Source organism: Thalia democratica, chromosome 7 (genome assembly GCF_965202585.1).
Source record: "Thalia democratica chromosome 7, ktThaDemo2.hap1.1, whole genome shotgun sequence".
Lineage (NCBI taxonomy): Eukaryota > Metazoa > Chordata > Thaliacea > Salpida > Salpidae > Thalia > Thalia democratica.
The window spans coordinates 18,303,513-18,318,184 of record NC_139171.1 but is presented as its reverse complement, the minus strand read 5'-3'; positions in this window follow the sequence as shown (position 1 = coordinate 18,318,184).

Genomic DNA, 14,672 nt, shown 5'->3' with positions numbered 1-14,672 from the left:
TATGAAAACTAAACTACTATTTTATTAAATAATTTTTTTTTTCGAAAGGTATGTAATTTGATGTATTTTTGGTATATGTGAAAGCAAATGTAAACAAAAATAACGCTATGCAGTTAAACCCATGTTAACAGTAAATTTTAATTTTAATAAATTTCTTGTATGTATTCGTAAAAGTTTTAACTTATCAACCATAAAAATTTGTAGAATGTTTTTTACAAGTATGATTAAATTATTCTATAATAATTGTTTCAGCTTTGGAAAAATCTCTTTTCAATCAGTTTATGCATTTTATTATACGAATAAAACACATAAAACAAAAGACAACACATAATAAAAGTTTTTTTTTCAGCGTTAAACCTTGGAAGTTCACGATTTCAAACAGTCGCTTTTTTTTTGCAGAGTTCTCCGTTAAAAAGCTCACAGTAAATTCGCTTTCTAAAAAACTCCATATCGTGTTGAGAAAATGATAATTTCTCATTTCTCGAAATTAGTTCTGCCGTCACCATTGCAAAGACGCCGCAATCGTAATTGTTGCTTTGCTGCGGAGAATTCTTTTCTCGACAATTAAATTGCCAGCCAGAAAGGTCAAACTTGGTTTTCCGCTTGTCCAAGGACTCCTGATTGAGATAGGTGGCAACGCGAAACAAGAGGGCGTAATCATTGCCACCCAAGGAGTCGTAGTAGGTGATCGTTTTCTTGTTTAAGTCGACAGCGGCCAGTGTCCAGTGATTATTTGAAAGATGACGAGGAACGATTAAAATCTCTTTATGGAAAATGATAACTTTTTTAGTCCACCTTCTCACTCCACCGTATCCTTTGCTCTCCAGTTTCGAATAAAAATTCGTGTTGAAACAATGTACTTGCGGCAGGTTCGGAATATCTTTCGATCGCTGTTGAATGAGGTCCAAGTAAGAATTGAACACAACGTCGTTTATCAAAGAAGGACCGACCAGTGTTGCAAGGTCACTTTTGTTAATACGGACTTTATTGCGCTTGTTTTCCGAAAGTTTTGAATCATTTGAAGCACGGAAAGACTCACTTTGTGAAGATTTCACAACACTGCTTCTTGAAATTGTTTCCTCAAAGCCAGAATCTTTACTCACGTTTGATACTCTGGAACAATCGTTAACAACTTTAATCAGAAATTGATTTTCATTAACTATAGATAAGGAAGATTTACGTGAAACTTCAGCTTTTGTATCAACTATTTGAGGTTTGATAGCATCAATTTTATGTACAACACATTCGCTTTTCAAAGGTTTAGAAACCTGTGTTTCTACTTTAGCAATAGTAAACCTGTTCAACAACTTAGTTGTCTTGTTTAAAATCGGATTTTTCTTAAGATTTCAAATTTCAATGTTTTCGTTTGATAATTTTTGTTTTTTAATTTCCACTTCGCTTTTATTTTCATCGCAGAAGTTTCTTTTTGTCAACAATTTTGTTTGTTTAAGTTCAAAAGCAGATTTTTTTTATGTGTTAAAATTCCTGACACCTAAAAAATTGATTAAATTTATAAAAAAGTGTTGAATAAAACTTATACATTTGCAATAAAATGTAACTATAATAGTGAAATAATAACTATAGTTCTGAATGTTATTATAATTAAAGTAAACTCTTTAATAGTAGTACTACTAAGAATTTTAATATTATAGTTTAAAAACTATATTTAATTATAAAAAAACTTACAAGTTTTGTAGAAATTTCTCGATTTGCATACATATTTTTGAATTCAACTTGATTTTTAGTTATTTCTACATCCTTTGGTATTTTTTTATACCTTTTGGCTGAAGTAGGCAAATAATCTTGGTAAAGTAGATCCTTTGAAGGGTTGTAATTATGTGCTTTATCACTGAGGTAAGAAGGGATTTCCTTCTTCTTAATCGTATCAATAACATTGTTTACAGATTTCAGTGGGTTTTTGTTTGATTGTGGATTTATGTATATTTTTATTCCACTGCTCGGCAAAGTCACATAGCTTTGCTGTTGTTGGTTATCAGAGCATTCTTTTTCATCTTTGAATTTAACACTAAACGTAAATTGAGGTGTTTGTTTCACACTGTACTTTTCATCTAGCTTGTTTTGCTTTATGAAGCTATTCAACCAAGTTCTGGTTATTGCGAAATCAGGTTTCGGCCCGTAATATCTGAAGCAGTCATTTGCGCAGTTGCACATAATAGCTTGTAAAGTTTCAATTGATACTTTAACAGACGATTGTGCAAATTTTCTTTCGACAAGATCCAAAATAATAGGTGTGTAGAAACATCTTGTTTCTGTAAATAACGTTATTGTGTTATTTAAAAAGTAATTGAAATAGTAATAATAGAGAAATTTTTTAATCAAAAACTAGTTAAGGACATAGGGAAGGAGGTCCAACATAATTTTTGCGAAAATTAACAATGGTTCTTATTTTAAAAGTTAGAGTATATACTGTGCGATACTTTTCTACGAAAAAAAATGTTCACTTTATTTATCATTTATAACATTAATAAAAGCGACATTGATATATATAAAATTGATCAAGGGCGTAGGTGCGAAGTATCCATTATTTTTTTCGAAAAGTTAACAATGGCACCTTTATCAAAACTTAGATGGTTTTCTGTAAGAAACTTTGTATAGAAAAAAAATGTTTAATTCTTTTTTAAATATAAAAAGTTTTGCCAAATATTCTTATACAATTGTATCAAATCAAAAGTTTTCAAGTTTAAATCTTTCTGGAAATTTGAAAATTTTACTAAAAATGTAACCCCTTCATTTCTTAAGCATTTAAATTTAACTTTTTAGAAAATATACTCTTAAATATTAAAGACAATTTAAATAAAGATAATTTTTAAAAAGGCGAAAAAACTTTATGACAAAATTTAGTAAAAACGTCTTCATGTTTTTCTTTATTTTTAATAATTTTGTTTTACAAAATTTAAAGGTCTGATTACAAAAAAAAATTATTATAACTCTGTAGAAATTTTAAAACAATTTCTGAAAAATTGAATGAGTGGATACATTTGTAGTACTACCATCTATTTATGCCGTTATAGTTTGCGCCTCCTATGAAGAACCTGTTAAACACTTTAATTTTGACCTATCGCTTATATCTAAAATGATAATTGAATTTTAACAAATGGTCAAAATTAACATGTAGCTCATCTAATTATGTAAAAAAAGAAAAATTTGTAAAAAAGCTATATTCCCCATATGCCCTTGAAATATGTTAGTTACTATGTAAGTTAATTGTAAGTAAAGTAATCAGTTTATATAATCTATCAATAGTTATTGACTTTTATTTTCTCTTATCACTTTACTTAAATTTAAACTTAATAATTAGTTGTTGGTAAGAAAACCTCAATTAAGACTTTGAAGTTAACTTGGTTAAACTTAAACATTTTTGATTTGAAATGACTTTGTAAAAACAGTGAGAAAGACTACTCACAAAATGGATTATACACCACAAAAAGCTATTTAAGGTAGTTTTAAGTTATTTGAAATATGCATACTTCTTATATTTTCTTAAAAGAGATAATTTGCAGTAATTCTTACAATCAAAAACTAAAGGGTCAATTAGTTATATTAAATATATACTATTTTTTAATAGTCACTTCATAGGTTATAATAAAAAAACCACTTTGACAGAAAGCATAACCTACTAGAAAAAAATTAAGCTTAGTTAATAGTTATATTTATAAAATGTAGTTCAAGGGTTACTTTACTTGAATGCTAGAAAAATTTCTGATATTTTTCTAAACTTAGCTTTTGTTTTAAAAAACTACAAAGATTTTTTAAAATTAAAAAACTAATTTTAATGAAATTCAATTGTTGCTAGTATTAAATATGTACCAAGTACTAAATTAGCGTTTTTTATAACTAAAATATAAAATTCTTATTGTACATTGAGTGCTAATTATTACTAATGTATCTGTTTTTGAAAAATATGTATTTATTGCAACAACAGAAAAAAAACGAAAAGTATTTTTAATTGAACACCTACAGTTTATGCAATTTTAACTATTAAAAGTATAACTTAAAAAAATATTATTTTTTATGAAATTATAGCCCTACTGTTTTTGCTTGCTACACATTCCTATATTTAAAAAAAACTTTTAGGGAGGCTACTGTTAAAAAAAATATTATTCTTAAGGTTGACTAATTAAATATATATATATAAATCTACCTACATATATATATAAGTTATACCTGTTAAATTGCAGTTTTCTGATTGGGAATACAAATTTTCTGAAGCCATTTTTTTTACACTTAGTTCTTATCAGTCTGGCGATTTCTTAGGAATGAAGATTTTAGTCAAGTGAGAGTTTATATAGTTTTTTATTTAAGGTCCTATAATGGATTTTTCTCTAAGGTTTTTCATAGGACCAAATCTTTTGAGCGTATCAAGGACAAAAACTTAAATTGTAGATGATATACAAAATAAATTATACGTTTACTTAAACTTAAAACATATTACCAAAATTAAATTATTTTAATAATTTTACCTTTTTTATATAAATCTGCAATATAAATGCCATAGTTGCCATGTTTTTCCTAACTTTGCCATACTTTGCTTCAAATACAATAAACATTTGCCATAACTGCCACAGTTGCCATATTTTACTATATTTTTCGAACTTACTGATGTTTTCCAAATAATGATATTTTTAGTTTTTATTGTTACTATAAATAATGTTTCTCACATATACAAAAAAATTATTTTTTCCTGATATTATTGTTTAAATTTACTAACTCTATTAGAAGTAGACATTTATAAGTGAAAGGGTCATTAATTCTAATTCAAAAAATGATATTATAAAATTTTATAATAAAGTTAACTGTTTAAATTTTTTTTTTAATAAATACTCATTTTAATATACTTCAGTTAGTAATGACATTTAATCCTTAGGAATGAACAAAGCTAAAAAATACTAAGTAATTTGTTAAACATAATCAATTTAATTTTAATACCTTAATATCCCAACAAATAAAATTTCATTTATACTTGGTTCCACTCAAGGAAACTCTGCTTGATTTTAAATTTTAGAAAATATTTAGAACATTTAGAAAAACTCAGGGTATTTTGAGTTTTTTTAAACTCAGTGTTACTAAAAGCAAATTTAATGTTTTATAAAACCTCAAGGTTTTTTGAAAAACCTATTTAAGGCCAATTTTTATTTTATATTTTAAATTATGTTTATTTAAAGTATTTTCAGTTTTTATTTTTTTATAATCAAAATGTTAAGGAACTTGATTTTTATTGAATTTGAAAAATTTCTTAGTTTTTTCTAAAGTTTAGAAAAATGACTTAGGGCAGTATTTTGTCACTCAAACTACTTGTTTTTGACTTAAAGAGTGGCAACCCTGTATATACCTATGAAAATTTACTCTTTCACAGCAAATTATCACAAAATTTAAAAAGATATCTTTTCCTACATATTTAAACAATTTATTTCAAATTTTAAATATATTTACTTTATTTTATTACAAAAAAATTAGTTTAAGTATGGTTCTTTTCAAAACAAAAATACTTAAAAATTAAAAGTTTTATTGTAGCTTTACAAAAACTGTGCAAAGAAAAAAATATTAGGTGAAATAGTCTGTTTTAATTTTAATTGGTGTTTTCCAAAAGGTAATTACAAAGTTTTTTTTCAACAGTTTATCTCAAAATTTACTATAAACAAAAAAAAATTATGCAATTTATAATTCTAAAAGGATAACCCTATAAACTTTTCGGAATCAATTAATTTTTTAAGATAAAGTTTTATCAAATTAGTTTCAAAATAATCTTAAATGCAGACCGTGGCTGCAGTTTACTGATCCCTGAATCAGGTAAATAATAGTTTCAAAAATGTCTTTAAATAGATATTTTATTGACATTAAGTGTCAGGCAAGTTTTTTACTCAAGAAGTTAAATTATTATTTTTATATACATTTTTTATGTTTAAAAAAATTTTTTAACTAAAAAAACTTTAATTTATAGCTTTATAGGGCAAAAGATTATTTTGCTAACAAGTTTTTAAAAATAATTTGCTTAAATTAATTTCCTTGGATTTAATTTGAGAACTTAATATGTTGATCAAAAACAAACGAAATGATTTAAATTATAATGTACTCAAAAATGTCAAGCACTTAATTTTAAATCTGGAGAATTTTAACTATAAGTCAGGGTTGCCACTTTACCTGGAAACCTAGGATTTGACAATTTAAACAAAAAACTAGACAAACCTGGAAATAAGAAAGAAATTAGTAAATTTAAAGTAACGTAGAAAACTTTAGATTTGAAATAAAAATATTAGCATACAAATAAAATTTTTTGTCATTATCAATTGTTTTTTTAAAAAAAAGCATATTTAGAGTATCTTTAAAAATCTTTAGATTTTTTAATTTTTTTTTTATACCATTTAATACTGTTTTATACCTGAAACTTAACTTTAAACTACAACTAGACCCAAAAATTTGTACTTTTGAAAATTTGGAGGAAATTTTGAAAACCTGAAAAAACTTTAAAAAACCTCTGAAGTGTTTAAAGCAGAAAACATTATATCTTTTTAAAACTTATAGGCTGAAATTACTAACAGGCATATAAAGTTGTAAAAAATTATCTTATTTTATACATTATGTAGGAATATCAAAAAAAACCGACCTAGTTTTTAATTCTGTTCTGACAGAATTTTTAACTATATTAAGAAACATTTAATGAAAATTTGAGGTGGTTATCTCTAAAAACGTAGGAGAAGATAGATTTTTAGTGAAATAGTCTATTTTTGCCGTTTTAGCTTGCGCCTCCCATAAGGAACCTATTGTTGCCTCCGACCAGGCATGGTAAAATTTTAAAGTCACTAATTATAGCTGTTTTATCTGTTTACACGTGTTTAAAGTTTTATAGTAAATTGAGAGAAACCTAGAGAAATAAAAGAAACTGAAGTGAAAAATAAGTGGTACGCGTGAGCGCGCTCGAGTTATTCTCTTTATTTAAAAACTTTTCAAAATTACACACGCTTAAGCGCAAGAGAGAGAGAGAACTAAAAAAGAAACTAGTGAGTAAAATAAATGGTACGCTTAAATAATTCTCATATTTTTTCATAATAGTTTGTAAATTTTTTAATTTATAGCTAACTTTCACCTCTTGTTTTACATTTTCTTAAATTTCATAGTCTCTTAATTATTTTTGTTGCTGTAACAACTTTATTAAAATATCAACTAATGATAATTTTAATTATCATTCTTATGTTAACAAACATTATTTAACACTAAATTAAAAAAATGATTCTGCTTATACAAATTATTATAAACTTATGTTACTAAAGTTTATGATATTAAAAGAATTCGCAACTAAAAGTTTTAAATTAGTTAGTATACTTTTTCTTTGAATATTAGTGGCTAAAATATAAAGCAAGATTCAAATTTTAAAGTGTGTTAAACTTTAGTGTGTTTAATAAGTAAAACTAACTTGAAGAGAAAAATTAGTTTTAGAGATAACTATCTATAACTTACTTTACTTAGCTTTAAGTTTTAAAAATTTTTTTATGGTTTTTTGTACGTATAAAAGCCATTAAATAAACATTAATTTTAATTACTTATGTGTTTAAGATTTATTTATTCAATTGAAACTTCAAAGTTTGTGAAAAGAGACAAACTAGGAGATATTGTAAATAAAAATATTATATAAACCTTCAACACAACAGTAAGTTATATTATTAACAGCTAGATACTCTAAATATTTTTCTGATGTATAGATAACGAGCTTATTAAATATGTTTATTAATGAACAAGTGCACAACATAAAAACATTTTACAAAACTATAACTTAAACTTTTTTTATTGTTATAATTGGGAGTTGTCGCAATTTTACAAAAACATTTTCAATTTGTATAGCTTAATTTCTTGTTTAAGTTTAAATTTCAGAAATAAAACAAAAAAGCTGTTAAAAAATCACAAAAAAAATTGATTTGAGCTAAAACTAGTTTGTTAAAATTTTCTTTAAGGAACACAAAGGATTTATATGATATTTCAAATTATAATACAAAATTTAAAAAAATACATGATAAAAACTACAAAAATAAGAATTTTCAAAGTTTAATAGACAAAAAAAACTTTTAGTCAAAACTTTTATTTTACAAAAAAATTTAACAGTTCAATCATCATTGCACTAATTATAGTTACTACAAAAATGCAAAAATAAACTTTTGTTTTAAGAAATTTGTGCATTTTACATATAAAATTTTGTAAATAAATATATTAAAGAATTTCGAATAAAAAGAAAAACATGATCAGCATAACTGAAAAAAGTAGAAAGCCTAGACAATAACTCAAGTAAAAATACTCTAAACTTAAGTGAAGTTTCTCAATTTTTTCATAGATTTATATGAGAAGTATTTTGTCTTTTTAAGAAAAGCATGACTTTGTTAAAATTTCTGATTGTCATTTTCAATGAGCATAAGTATTATAAGCGCTTGCACAAAACTTGTAAAAATATTTTCGACCTGTATTAAACAAATAATTATTTAACGTTTGAAATTATAGGAGTATTAAAATTAGGTTAGAAATCTACTCTGTCCGTAAAAGAATTTATTTTCGTCTAACACTCAATATTAAGAACAATTTTTTAATAACACACATATGTATGTTGTGAAAGTTAATAAGAAAACCAGAAATATAATTACTGTTACAAAAAAAAATTAAGTAAAATATATGAAAGTTTTAAAACATTCTTTACTTATTTTAATTGGCGTTTAAAATAAAGCATTTATAATAATTTATACTTTTGATTGAAATGCAATTACAGAAAGTATGACAACTTACTAAGTAGGAAGTAAAAATAATTATTTTAAAAGAAACATAAATATTTTAGTAACTTGTGTTTTGACTGAAATTTTTTAATAGTAAAGTAAAGAAAAAATCAGACATTTATTAATTGTTGTCAGATACATCCTCTTCAAAACAAAATTTAAGCTATTTAGTTTAGTTGTTACTAAACACAATTGATTATACAACATGGATTTTGAGTGGTTTTACCTGTGCCTTTTAATTAAATGTGATATTTTCATACATCTCTTTGACTTCAAAATAAAAGTTAGGTTCTTCCACAAAAGGACCTATAAAAAAATTGAAAAAAATTATATTTAAAAAATTCATTTATATGGAAAATTAAAAACTATTTAAATCATCAGAAAATAAATAACATTTATCAATTTCACTGTTGTTAAATTTAACCAAAAACTGATTAGACTAAATCTTTAATTTAATGTTAGTAATTTTTGGTTATAAGAAAGTAGTAGTACATTTTTCGGCGTTTATAAATAAATAAAGATGTTTATTTTTGAGAAAATAATTAAAAACTAATGTTATACCATATTTATTTAATAAAAGCTTAAATTAAAAAACAAGTTATATTTTCTTTGTTATCAAAACTAAGCCTACTTGAATTTGGCGTGTAAATGAAGTCTTTCAGATTTTGTTTAAATGTGTTTATTGCAGATCTAACCTGAAAAGGTTCGATCGTTATTTTTTTGAAGAAGAATATTAACATAATCTATTTGTCAAATAAAATGAATAAATAAATAAACATTAAAAGTTTAGTCATGATTTTTATTTAAGTTTAGCCATGCTTTAAATACTTTTTTATAATTTTAAGATTATTTAGTCACGACTTTTGTTATAAAAAAATTTTCACTCTATTAACAACACCTTTGGTTAAAATAAAATTCAAAAATGTAGGTATATAATTATGACAACATTGTAACATATATTTATTTACAATTTATACCAATAAACATAACAATTAACCATTAAAAAATGGTAAAAAGCATAAGGCTTCTATGAATAAAACTACTTAAGAAGCTTGTAACATGTTATATACAAGGTTTGTACAACTTGTTAATGCCATAAGGGATCGAAATTATAAAAAAAAACATTAGCTATATTTTAAAGCTATATTTAATTTGCTAGAACATACTTTCTTTAGAAAAAATTAATTATTTTTTGTTATATAAACATTTTTTTATTAAATCCAGTCAACTGTAAAGTATAAAAATCTATCTAAGTCAATTTTCTTGGCATTTATAGAAAAAACTAAAAGTCTACCACCTCTATCAACTTTAAAACAATTTACTTCAAACTCTCAGAAAGAGATCTTGATATTATTACAAACCACTTGTCATAAAAAGATTTATTAAAATTCAATTTATAATATTTTATGAACTATATAAAAAATTAAGTTCCTTTTTTTTATTGAAAAAAATTATTTCAAATTAATAAAGAAAAATTAAAACTTAATGCTATAAACAGATTCTCCCCCCTCCCTATGGCCTCAATTGACCAAATGTTCTAATTAATAAAATTACAAAACCAAGTTTTGCAAAATCAAAAAAAAAACATCAAAAAGTTCAAGTCTAAGTATAGTAATAACATAAAATAAATTTGTTACTAAACTATTAAATAGTGTTTAATAATAGTATTTAATAAATTATGGAAACAATAATTGAAAAATATTAATGAATTTTAAAGTAATAAAATAAAAAGGTATTTAGACATTTCATATAAAAAAATGATTTCACAACATTAAATTTCATATATAATTTTTTGCTTTAAAAATCAAAGTTTAAAATAAAAGTAAGAAATTTATAATAGTACAGTACAAAGCATGTTATCAGACATGTTAAAAAGCTCTGCTTTGTTTACTCAAGCGTGAAATTACTAACTTAAAACAAACCAAAAATAAAACACTTCATTGCTGAATTACCATAGTAACTTTTAGCATTTTAACATCTCTGCATGTTATTACCAAAGTTTTAAGTAAGGCTATTTGTTTATCTTATACTTCATAAAAAAACAACCGATATCGTAGTTAATTGAGTAAAAATAAAACTAAATCTTATTAACAAGTTATTTGCCTCCCTTCTTCCCTATGACCCCATTAAACCATTTTATTTACTTAATAATAAAAAGCAATTTTTGTTTTGAACTCAAAGATGTTATTTAAATATTTGCAAAATCTGAATATAATTAACCATTTAAAAATTATAGTCTAAGTTTATGGAAAATATTGAAAATTGCATTGCTAACTGTTGAATAACAATGCTTACAAGATTGTTAAAAAAATATCAATTTTCAAATAATAAGTGAAGTAGGGTTTTAGACTTTACATGATAAATGATTATTTGTGCAATATTAAACTCAAATTACAAATTATACTTTAAGAAGTAACTAAAAAAACATTTTTTATAAAAAAACAGAAATGAAAATCTTAAATCTGCTTTAAAAACCTTTGCTTTAAAATATTCAGTAAAAATAGCTAAGTTTTTCCAGAAAAAAAAATTGTGTAGTTGATTTCAAAGTATAAATACTCAAATTTGTAATTTAAATTAATATAAATTGTTACATATAAAAAAAACCTTTTAAGTCATCAACTGATTTCCAAGATTTCAGATATCTCTATTTTTGGGTGGTTAAACATCTAAAGGTGGTTTATCTTATGAGTCTGGTGAGTTTTAGAAATATTGTATTTAGTCTGTAACTTAAATATTATTAGTACATTAAACAAAATAGTTAAGTCATTAGATACTTACCTAAAATATTAACTAAAACTTAAAGAGCTTAATAAATTTAAAAATTTCTCAAGTATTTACTGCAAACAAGATACATGGTTATCAACCTTTGAAAACAGGGATACCCTCAACTTATATGAGCATTTACATATAATTTATATAAGTCAAAGATAAAACTACTACCAACTGACAATGTATACATTAAAACAGCAAGTTTATAAAGTTAAGGCAATTAAATAATTTTAATTCAAGAAAAGTTCTAATGACTAGCATGAGACTCAACAAGTGTCAAAAATAACTTAAGTTAGCATGAGATTCTCATCATTTTTTAACAAACATGAGTTTTCCTGCGTGTGTACAACTCATAAGACAAAAAAAAGGTTTTAAGGGATTGAATTAATAAAAAAATAATCAAAACATATTGGGTTTAAGAATAAAAAGCACTTTATTATACCTGTTAGCCACTCTTAATTTACTAAACTAGTTATAAAAAACTTAAATTGTGTACTAAAATTTTTAATAACACTATGTAGGTCATACAGTAGTTCACAAGATTTTTATAAAAAAAAATAGATCCAATGGCTTTACCACCATAAAAATAAAAAAAAATAATTATAATTCATCTAAATAAAGGATAGTTTAAAAGTTGTAAATAAAATTAAAAAGTTGTAAAAAAATGAATATATAGTGATTGTATTTCTTAAAGAAATAATTTTTGAAAAACGTACACCAAGTGAAAAATTCTAATTTTATATTCACGTTTAGAAATGAAAATTATTTGGTATATTAGTGAAAATAAAAGTAGATATGAAAAAAGATGTTTAGCTAAAAATTATCAGTTTTGTCTATTTCATGAAATAAAATCTTAGATGTAAAAATCAAAAAAACTTAAACAATCCTTAACATTATTTATATTCAATACTACTAAGTTTTTAGTCAAGTTTACTATCTAATAGAGGAAGATATTTTTTTCTCAAATTTACTATTCCATCATTACTTACAACTAACAGTTAACAATTTAGTTATGATTAATTTAGTCATTAGATGTCTTAAAATTAACCTTATTAGAAAAAAAACATAAACTAACATTAGAGGCATTCATACTTGTAAAAATAATTTGTTTTTTTATTCTTAATCTAAATTATGTTTACAAAAATTGTGTTTTCTTCATGACTTGTTATATACAACATTTTCTTTAATAATGAATTTAAATCCTACTACCGGGGATTTCCATAAATTTGTTTTAGTTTTAATTAAAAGGCGGCGCTTGTTACCATGTCTGCCTCCGACTTTGATCGGCTATATCTTAAAAATTATTTTGAGTTTTTAAATCTGTAAATAGTTTTTTGTAGCATAGTAAAAACTATTTAAATAAGTCTAATAATAGTTTTTATCTTAATCTCATGGTATATAAAAAGTAATTAGTTAAGCTTTAAATCCAGAATTAGTTTACAATGAAAAATATTTTTGTCTTATCTTATTGAAATGTGTTTCGAATAACCTCAAAAGAAATTATGTTTTAATTTTAACTTATTTATTTATTACTACTTCCTTTAAACTACGAGATACTAAAATATTACTGTTTTACTTATCAAAAAGCATTAATTAGTTAATTGTTCCATAATATATTAAACAATCTTTGATATGATGGTTAATACGTTTTGAAATTACATCAACTTAACTGTATTATCAAATACCCAACAATGATAATTTTTTATATTTGTATTATGTTCTTCTTTAAACTGGTATTTAGTCTCACTATTCGGTAGTTCTTTAAACGAAACTACAATGAGAAAAATGTTTTAGTCACAATTTAGTGGATACTTTTGGTACTTGTAATATAATCTTTTGCTTAATTTGTAGTTACTTATTCTTAAAAGATTAAACGTGAGTGTTTAACTGATATACAAATTTGATATAAATACTAACGATGCTAAAATTTAAAAGCAAAAAATGAGAATGAACACTAAAGAAACTACAGAACTCAATGCTATTAAAATCGTTTTTTAAATAATATAAACGACGGTACAGTCTTTTGAATTTAGAATCAATAAACTTTTCCATAACCACTTTGAGTTATTAAACTCACTGGCCTTTTATTTTTTTACAATGTTGATGACACTGTAAATATTTTGAGGGCTGAGTTTAATGAAAACATGAAATATTGTAAAAGTTTTGTAAATTTTTTTTAACATTATAATTTTTAAAGAAGCTTGCTCATGGCTTTTTTCAGATGATAAAACAGATAAAAAGAAAACTTTGATTTTTTTTAAACAAAAATTTTGAAGTGTTAGATAGACATAAAATAAACAAGTTCGTCAAAAAACTTGATAATTTTAATACAAATGCTGTAGTTAACTTCGAATTAACTATTGTATATGAAGAAGATTATTGAAATTTTAAAGACGATATGGATGAACTAAGTGAAAAACTAGAAGAAGATTGTGTATACTCTAGTGCATTTATTGAATTAAAACCAGTAGTAAAACATTAAGTTAATTCTTGTTCTACTTATAAATATATGGAACACTGCGATGATTTAGGAGTCTGTAGCAACACTTTAAATAAAAAACAGTTTAAGTTAACAATAAAGTGCAAACCAATCAACGGATTGTGCTGTGTGTTTAGAAGAATTTAAAAATAGAACTAATGATACAAAGTTGAAATGTGGACATTTATTATGCAGTGAATGCATTCAACAATGGCTGTCAAATTTTATAACTTGTCTCTGTTGCAGACAGAAACCAAGATTTTGGTTATAATAAAGCTGAAATATAACTTTTATTCAGCAACTTCAGTACTTAATATGATTTTATTAAAATAGTGCTAATGTTGCGTTGATTTGCCTCTTTGTTAAAGTAAAATAAGACTAACAATGTTTATCAATATAGTAAAACGAGTTATTATAGACTAAAGCAAAAATTTATGTTTTACTTCAAAAATTACTTTAAATACTTTTAATTTTTTCAAACTTTTAATGTCTATATGTACTTAAACATTCTAAATATTTGAAAAAAGTATTAATAATATAATAGTTAAACTAAGTTTTTACAAACCTTTATAAATGTATGCAGTTAACAGCTGATATATGCATTACTTTTATGGTTGACTTATAAAGTGTTTTGATTGTTTATCTTAATAAAAGCA